Below are 7,938 nucleotides of genomic sequence, written 5' to 3' on the forward strand. Positions count from 1 at the left end.
TGCTCTGTATTGTGTAAACAGACAAATGATCTATGAATAGGGTTGCCAGCCGTCCTCCACAAAAACACTGGACAATCTGTAGCTAACTGGGCACTATGTAAGGTGGGAGCTCCCTCAAAAACTGTACCTTAGCCACCACTAAGGTTGCCACCTCAGCCATGTTTTCCTGGACACTTATGAGTTACACATGCTGCAGGGTGTGCAGGGAGGAACACAAATACATTAAAAGAGAGAAGCGCTCAAACAGGGAACGAACAATAGCATAATAGCTTGTTCTATGGCTAGTTACCACCCTAGAGGAAGCCTCTTTTTGCTCAACATGTGCCTTTCACAGAGAAGAACTTTCCTGTAGCATATCAGTCTGATCCTGACTTAACAGTGCAGTCCAGCCCCGAAATACAAGGCAATCCCTCTCTGAACAAGGGAAACGGCAAAACCCCAGACGTACGTTTCGGCCTAGTGTAGGCCTCGTCAGTGAGGTGCAGCCATAACCCTCTAGGCACACTGAGCAACGGGTCCACGTCTGGATTCCCGCATCACACTTAGGGAGACTTCCCTAAGTGTCATAATTTGCATCAAATAAAAGAGAGAAGCTCTCAACCTGGGAACGAACAATAGCATGATAGCTTATTCTATGGCTAGTTACCACTCTAGAGACAGCCTCTTTTTGCTCAACATGTGCCTTTCACAGAGAAGAACTTTCCTGTAGCATATCAGTCTGATCCTGACTTAACAGTGCAGTCCAGCCCCGAAATACAAGGCAATCCCTCTCTGAACAAGGGAAACGGCAAAACCCCAGACGTACGTTTCGGCCTAGTGTGGGCCTCGTCAGTGAGGTGCAGCCATAACCCTCTAGGCACACTGAGCAACGGGTCCACGTCTGGATTCCCCTATCACACTTAGGGAGACTTCCCTAAGTGTCATAATTTGCATAAATTAAAAGAGAGAAGCGCTCAACCTGGGAATGAACAAAAGCATAATAGCCCATAGGAGGCCGAAACGATCGTCTGGGGTTGTCATGTTCCTTGTTCAGAGGAGAATTGTCTGGTATTTCGGGGCTGGACTGACCTTACTTGGCGGGATCAGACTGATATACTTAAGGAAAGTTTTCCTTTGTGTAAAGCACACTGGTCTAAAAGAGGCTGCTTCCGGGTGGTAAATCGCCATAGAACTAGCTAATGAGCTGTTGTTCGTTCCTGGTAGAGCGCTTCTCTCTTTGTATGCAAATTAATATGACCCTGGGGAAGTTCTATTGCACTTGTTTACTAGCCACCACTTATGATCCTGTCATTTATATTTTTCACAACTGAGCAGTCATTGTACCCCTTGGCTGCAAGCAACATACGAATAAATTATTTTACCTATTTGGCCAGTAACACACATAAACAGTATTGATATTATGCCACTTACTTTTGTCCCATTTGTGGTAAAAATTAATAGTACGCACAAGGTTCTATGGTTCTATGCCACAATGCCTTTTTTATTGCAGCATTCTCCAAATATTTTAAGTATTCATTAATGTAAGACAAATATGAGTTACAATTATTGTAGGTAGGGGGCTCTAGGGGCATCAGATTTCACAGTGCCTAGAAAAGTGCAAAATATTAAATGCACCACGGATTTAAAATATGCACATAGTATATACTGTTTTTATTTAACTGGTCACATGACTAGTGTGTCATCTGGGGAAAGTAAGGCAAGGATCAGATTTGGAGCAGAGTTCTGCAAACCTTGTCAGTCATATGTCCACCTCAGACCTCAGATCAGACACAATATGCTCTGTCCAGTTTTTTTTTTACATTATTTTATTGGACAGGCAGCTGGAATACTTGGTACCTGGCAACCGTTGCAGACGGAAATTATTTTTATTGTCAATGAATAAAAATATAAATATTTCTGCATAGCATTTCTTTTTTTTTCTCTGTGCTCCAGAATTAATACCACAGAGGATGTGACACTCAACAGTGATCTAGTAAGGCGAAGAGGAGCACAGACGTGTTTGCGTGTTCCAGCTGCCACAAACATGTGCAATGCTCTCTCTGGTCATGCATATTCATGAATGCTGCACAACGAGGGTATATGTTACAGCACATCTGGTGCAGCAAAAAAGAAGGATCGCTGAACATCTGTGCATTAAACCAAGACCTGCCCATGCTGTACCTGTATTATATGTGAGAGCTGCCTGCTCTGTACCTGTGCTGTGTATATGCTGATGTAGTTAGTATGTATAAGGGAGAGTTGTCCCTGCAATACCTATTTGTGAAGCACACATGACAGAGATGTGAGGAATAGATCTGCTGATCATTGTTTTTGCAGCACGGGATAATGGTGAAGCGGAGTCTGCCCATGTAAAATTAAAGGGACAGTCTACTTGAGAAAATGTTTATTGATAATCCCTTTATTACCCACTCCCCAGTTTTGCATAACCAACACTGTTATATTAATATACTTTTAGCTCTGTGATTATACCTAAGCCTCTGCAGACTGCCCCCTTATCTCAGTTCTTTTGATAGACTTGCATTTTAACCAATCAGTGCTGACTCATCAATAACTCCATGGGAGTGAGCACAGTGTATAAGGTACACACAAACTAGCTCTGTCTAGCTGTAAAAAAAAATATCAAAATGCACTGAGATAATAGGCAGCCTTAAAGGGTTTAGAAATTAGCATATGAGCCTACCTAGGTTTTATTTTCAACAAAAAGCAAATTTGATGATAAAAGTAAATTTGAAAGTTGTTTAAAATTGCATGCCCTACCTAAATCACAAAAGTTTAATTTTAACTAGACTGTCCCTTTAACTGTCCCTTGAGTACACATATCATCACATGGCAATTAAAGGGAGTTAGTCATGTAGAATGACCTATGTGCTCTGTAAGAATTACTTATGTGCTGTGAAATCTCACAGTAATAATAATGAATCCCTGAAATTAAATTTAAAAATGTAACATAGCCATATTGAACACACAATATTTTGGTAGGCAATATTGTAGCAAAACTAAAGCAGCATTTTTTTGTGAGGGGGGAGACATCCATTTAACACATTAGATGCCAAGCCATAATACCAATATTAATGAATACTAATTTTAGGGTTGATTGATATGAGGGTTATGTCAATATTATTACCACCATCAAAAACTAGCAACATTTTCTCAGGAATCGTGCTTATACTGGTTACAGTGGTATAATTACTGAATACCCTCTGTACACATATTAGCAGTGAAAGTGCAGTTGGCTATAAAGGGAATCCGCACTCACTGAAGTTGCACACATCAATAATAGTGATTTCACAATAAATATTATTGATGTTTGCAAGTCCAGTAAATGCGGATTCACTTTATATTGGATATAACTGATTTTTAACCCTGACAGTTGTGGATTGTAAATGTGAGTGCACACGCCCCCAACATTTTGATAATATACATTTTGATTATATATATATATATATATATATATATATATATATATATATATATATATATATATATATATATATATATATATAAATTATGGGGGGAGAAATAAAAAACTGAAATGAAAATCCTCCATGTCTCAAAATTAAATCAATGTAAATATTTGCATAGGAAATTAGTACATCTAAGCAAGTATCCCCGCTTGCTCCCAGAAATTCTTAATATGCAATGTTTCCAATGCACAAGAGAATTGTGGGTAAGATATGCAAATTCTCAGGTTTTTTGCTTCAAAAATACTGTTTTAACACAGCGATCCTTTTAAACAGGAATATGACAGCAAACCAGAAATCACTCACTAGACAAGCCTGTTTCGTTCTTTTTAGAACTCATCAGTAGGAGATAGATTTCTGATTGCTGCATTGCATATTAAGAATTTCTGGGGAAAAGCAAGCGGGGATACTTGCTTAGATGTACTAATTTCCTATGCAAATATTTACATTGATTTAATTTTGAGACATGGAGGATTTCAGTTTTTTATCTCCCCCCCCCATAATTTTAATGAATTTTGGTTTAACCATGAAAATAGCTTTTCCAATGCAGCAATCAGAAATCTATCTCCTACTGATGAGTTCTAAAAAGAACGAAACAGGCTTGTCTAGTGAGTGATTTCTGCTTTGCTGTCATATTCCTGTTTAAAAGGATCGCTGTGTTAAAACAGTATTTTTGAAGCAAAAAAACTGAGAATTTGCATACCTAATTTGCATATCTTACCCACAATTCTCTTGTGCATTGGAAACATTGCATATTAAGAATTTCTGGGAGCAAGCGGGGATACTTGCTTAGATGTACTAATTTCCTATGCAAATATTTACATTGATATATATATATGTTGGCGGGAGTCTGCACTCACATTTATAATCCACAACTGTCAGGGTCAAAAATCAGTTCTATCCAATATAAAGTGATACTATGGGATATAGTATATTATTGTATGTGATATAGTATATCATTGTATGTGATATAGTATATTATTGTATGTGATATAGTATACTATTGTATGTGATATAGTATATTATTGTATGTGATATAGTATATTATTGTATGTGATACAGTATATCATTGTATGTGATACAGTATATCATTGTATGTGATATAGTATATTATTGTATGTGATATAGTATACTATTGTATGTGATATAGTATATCATTGTATGTTATATAGTATATTATTGTATGTGATATAGTATACTATTGTATGTGATATAGTATACTATTGTATGTGATATAGTATATCATTGTATGTGATATAGTATATTATTGTATGTGATACAGTATATCATTGTATGTGATACAGTATATCATTGTATGTGATATAGTATATTATTGTATGTGATATAGTATACTATTGTATGTGATATAGTATATCATTGTATGTTATATAGTATATTATTGTATGTGATACAGTATATCATTGTATGTGATACAGTATATCATTGTATGTGATATAGTATACTATTGTATGTGATATAGTATATCATTGTATGTGATATAATAAATTATTGTATGTGATATAGTATATCATTGTATGTGATATAGTATACTATTGTATGTGATATAGTATATTATTGTATGTGATATAGTATATAATTGTATGTGAGTGATATAGTATACTATTGTATGTGATATAGTATATCATTGTATGTGAGTGATATAGTATAATATTGTATGTGATATAGTATATTATTGTATGTGATATAGTATATTATTGTATGGGATATTGTATACTATTGAATGTGATATAGTATATTATTATATGTGATATAGTATACTATTGTATGTGATATAGTATATCATTGTATGTGAGTGATATAGTATACTATTGTATGTGATATAGTATATTATTGTATGTGATATAGTATACTATTGTATGTAATATAGTATACTATTGTATGTGATATAGTATATCATTGTATGTGATATAGTATATCATTCTATGTGATATAGTATATTATTGTATGTGATATAGTATATTATTGTATGTGATATAGTATATCATTGTATGTGATATAGTTTACTATTGTATGTGATATAGTATACTATTGTATGTGGTATAGTATATTATTGTATGTGATATAGTATATTATTGTATGTGATATAGTATACTATTGTATGTAATATAGTATACTATTGTATGTGATATAGTATATCATTGTATGTGATATAGTATATCATTGTATGTGATATAGTATATTATTGTATGTGATATAGTATACTATTGTATGTGATATAGTATATCATTGTAAGTGATATAGTTTACTATTGTATGTGATATAGTATACTATTGTATGTGGTATAGTATATTATTGTATGTGATATAGTATATAATTGTATGTGATATAGTATATCATTGTATGTGATATAGTATACTATTGTATGTGATATAGTATATCATTGTATGTGATATAGTAAATTATTGTATGTGATATAGTTTACTATCGTATGTGATATAGTATAGTATTGTATGTGATATAGTTTATTATTGTATGTTATATAGTATACTGTTGTATGTGATATAGTATATTATTGTATGTGATATAGTATACTATTGTATGTGATATAGTATACTATTCTATGTGATATAGTATATCATTGTATGTGATATAGTATATCATTGTAAGTGATATAGTATACTATTGTATGTGATATAGTATATTATTGTATGTGATATAGTATACTATTGTATTTGATATAGTATATCATTGTATGTGATATAATAAATTATTGTATGTGATATAGTATATTATTGTATGTGATATAGTTTACTATCGTATGTGATATAGAATACTATTGTATGTGATATAGTATATCATTGTATGTGATATAGTAAACTATGTATGTGATATAGTATATTATTGTATGTGATATAGTATATAATTGTATGTGAGTGATATAGTATACTATTTTATGTGATATAGTATATCATTGTATGTGAGTGATATAGTATACTATTGTATGTGATATAGTATATTATATTGTATGTGATATAGTATATTATTGTATGGGATATTGTATACTATTGAATGTGATATAGTATATTATTATATGTGATATAGTATACTATTGTATGTGATATAGTATATTATTGTATGTGATATAGTATATTATTGTATGTGATATAGTATACTATTGTATGTGATATGGTATATTATTGTATGTGATATAGTATATTATTGTATGTGATATAGTATATCATTGTATGTGATATAGTATATCATTGTATGTGATATAGTATACTATTGTATGTGATATAGTATATTATTGTATGTGATATAGTATACTATTGTATGTAATATAGTATACTATTGTATGTGATATAGTATATCATTGTATGTGATATAGTATATCATTGTATGTGATATAGTATATTATTGTATGTGATATAGTATATTATTGTATGTGATATAGTATACTATTGTTTGTGATATAGTATATCATTGTATGGGATATAGTATACTATTGTATGTGATATAGTATATTATTGTACGTGATATAGTTTACTATTGTATGTGATATAGTATACTATTGTATGTGGTATAGTATATTATTGTATGTGATTTAGTATATAATTGTTTGTGATATAGTATATCATTGTATGTGATATAGTATACTATTGTATGTGATATAGTATATCATTGTATGTGATACAGTAAATTATTGTATGTGATATAGTTTACTATCGTATGTGGTATAGTATACTATTGTATGTGATATAGTTTATTATTGTATGTTATATAGTATACTGTTGTATGTGATATAGTTTACTATTGTATGTGGTATAGTATATGATAGTATGTGATATAGTATATCATTGTATGTGATATAGTATATTATTGTATGTGATATAGTATATTATTGTATGTGGTATAGTATATTATTGTATGTGATTTAGTATATAATTGTTTGTGATATAGTTTACTATTGTATGTGATATAGTATACTATTGTATGTGGTATAGTATATTATTGTATGTGATTTAGTATATAATTGTTTGTGATATAGTATATCATTGTATGTGATATAGTATACTATTGTATGTGATATAGTATATCATTGTATGTGATACAGTAAATTATTGTATGTGATATAGTTTACTATCGTATGTGGTATAGTATACTATTGTATGTGATATAGTTTATTATTGTATGTTATATAGTATACTGTTGTATGTGATATAGTTTACTATTGTATGTGGTATAGTATATGATAGTATGTGATATAGTATATCATTGTATGTGATATAGTATATTATTGTATGTGATATAGTATACTGTTGTATGTGATATAGTATACTATTGTATGTGATATAGGCATCTATTTATCAAGCTGTCAACTTACCTGCATTCAACGGCACCAATACGCTCGCCTAAGATCGCCTAACATCGCTGCCGCGGACCTGACTACCCTCTCCAAAATTATCAAAAAAGCTGTCAAAATGCCCCGCACCAAGTACGGTCATCGATCTCGCTG

This window comes from Bombina bombina, chromosome 6, assembly GCF_027579735.1.
Source record: "Bombina bombina isolate aBomBom1 chromosome 6, aBomBom1.pri, whole genome shotgun sequence".
NCBI classification, from domain to species: Eukaryota; Metazoa; Chordata; class Amphibia; order Anura; family Bombinatoridae; genus Bombina; species Bombina bombina.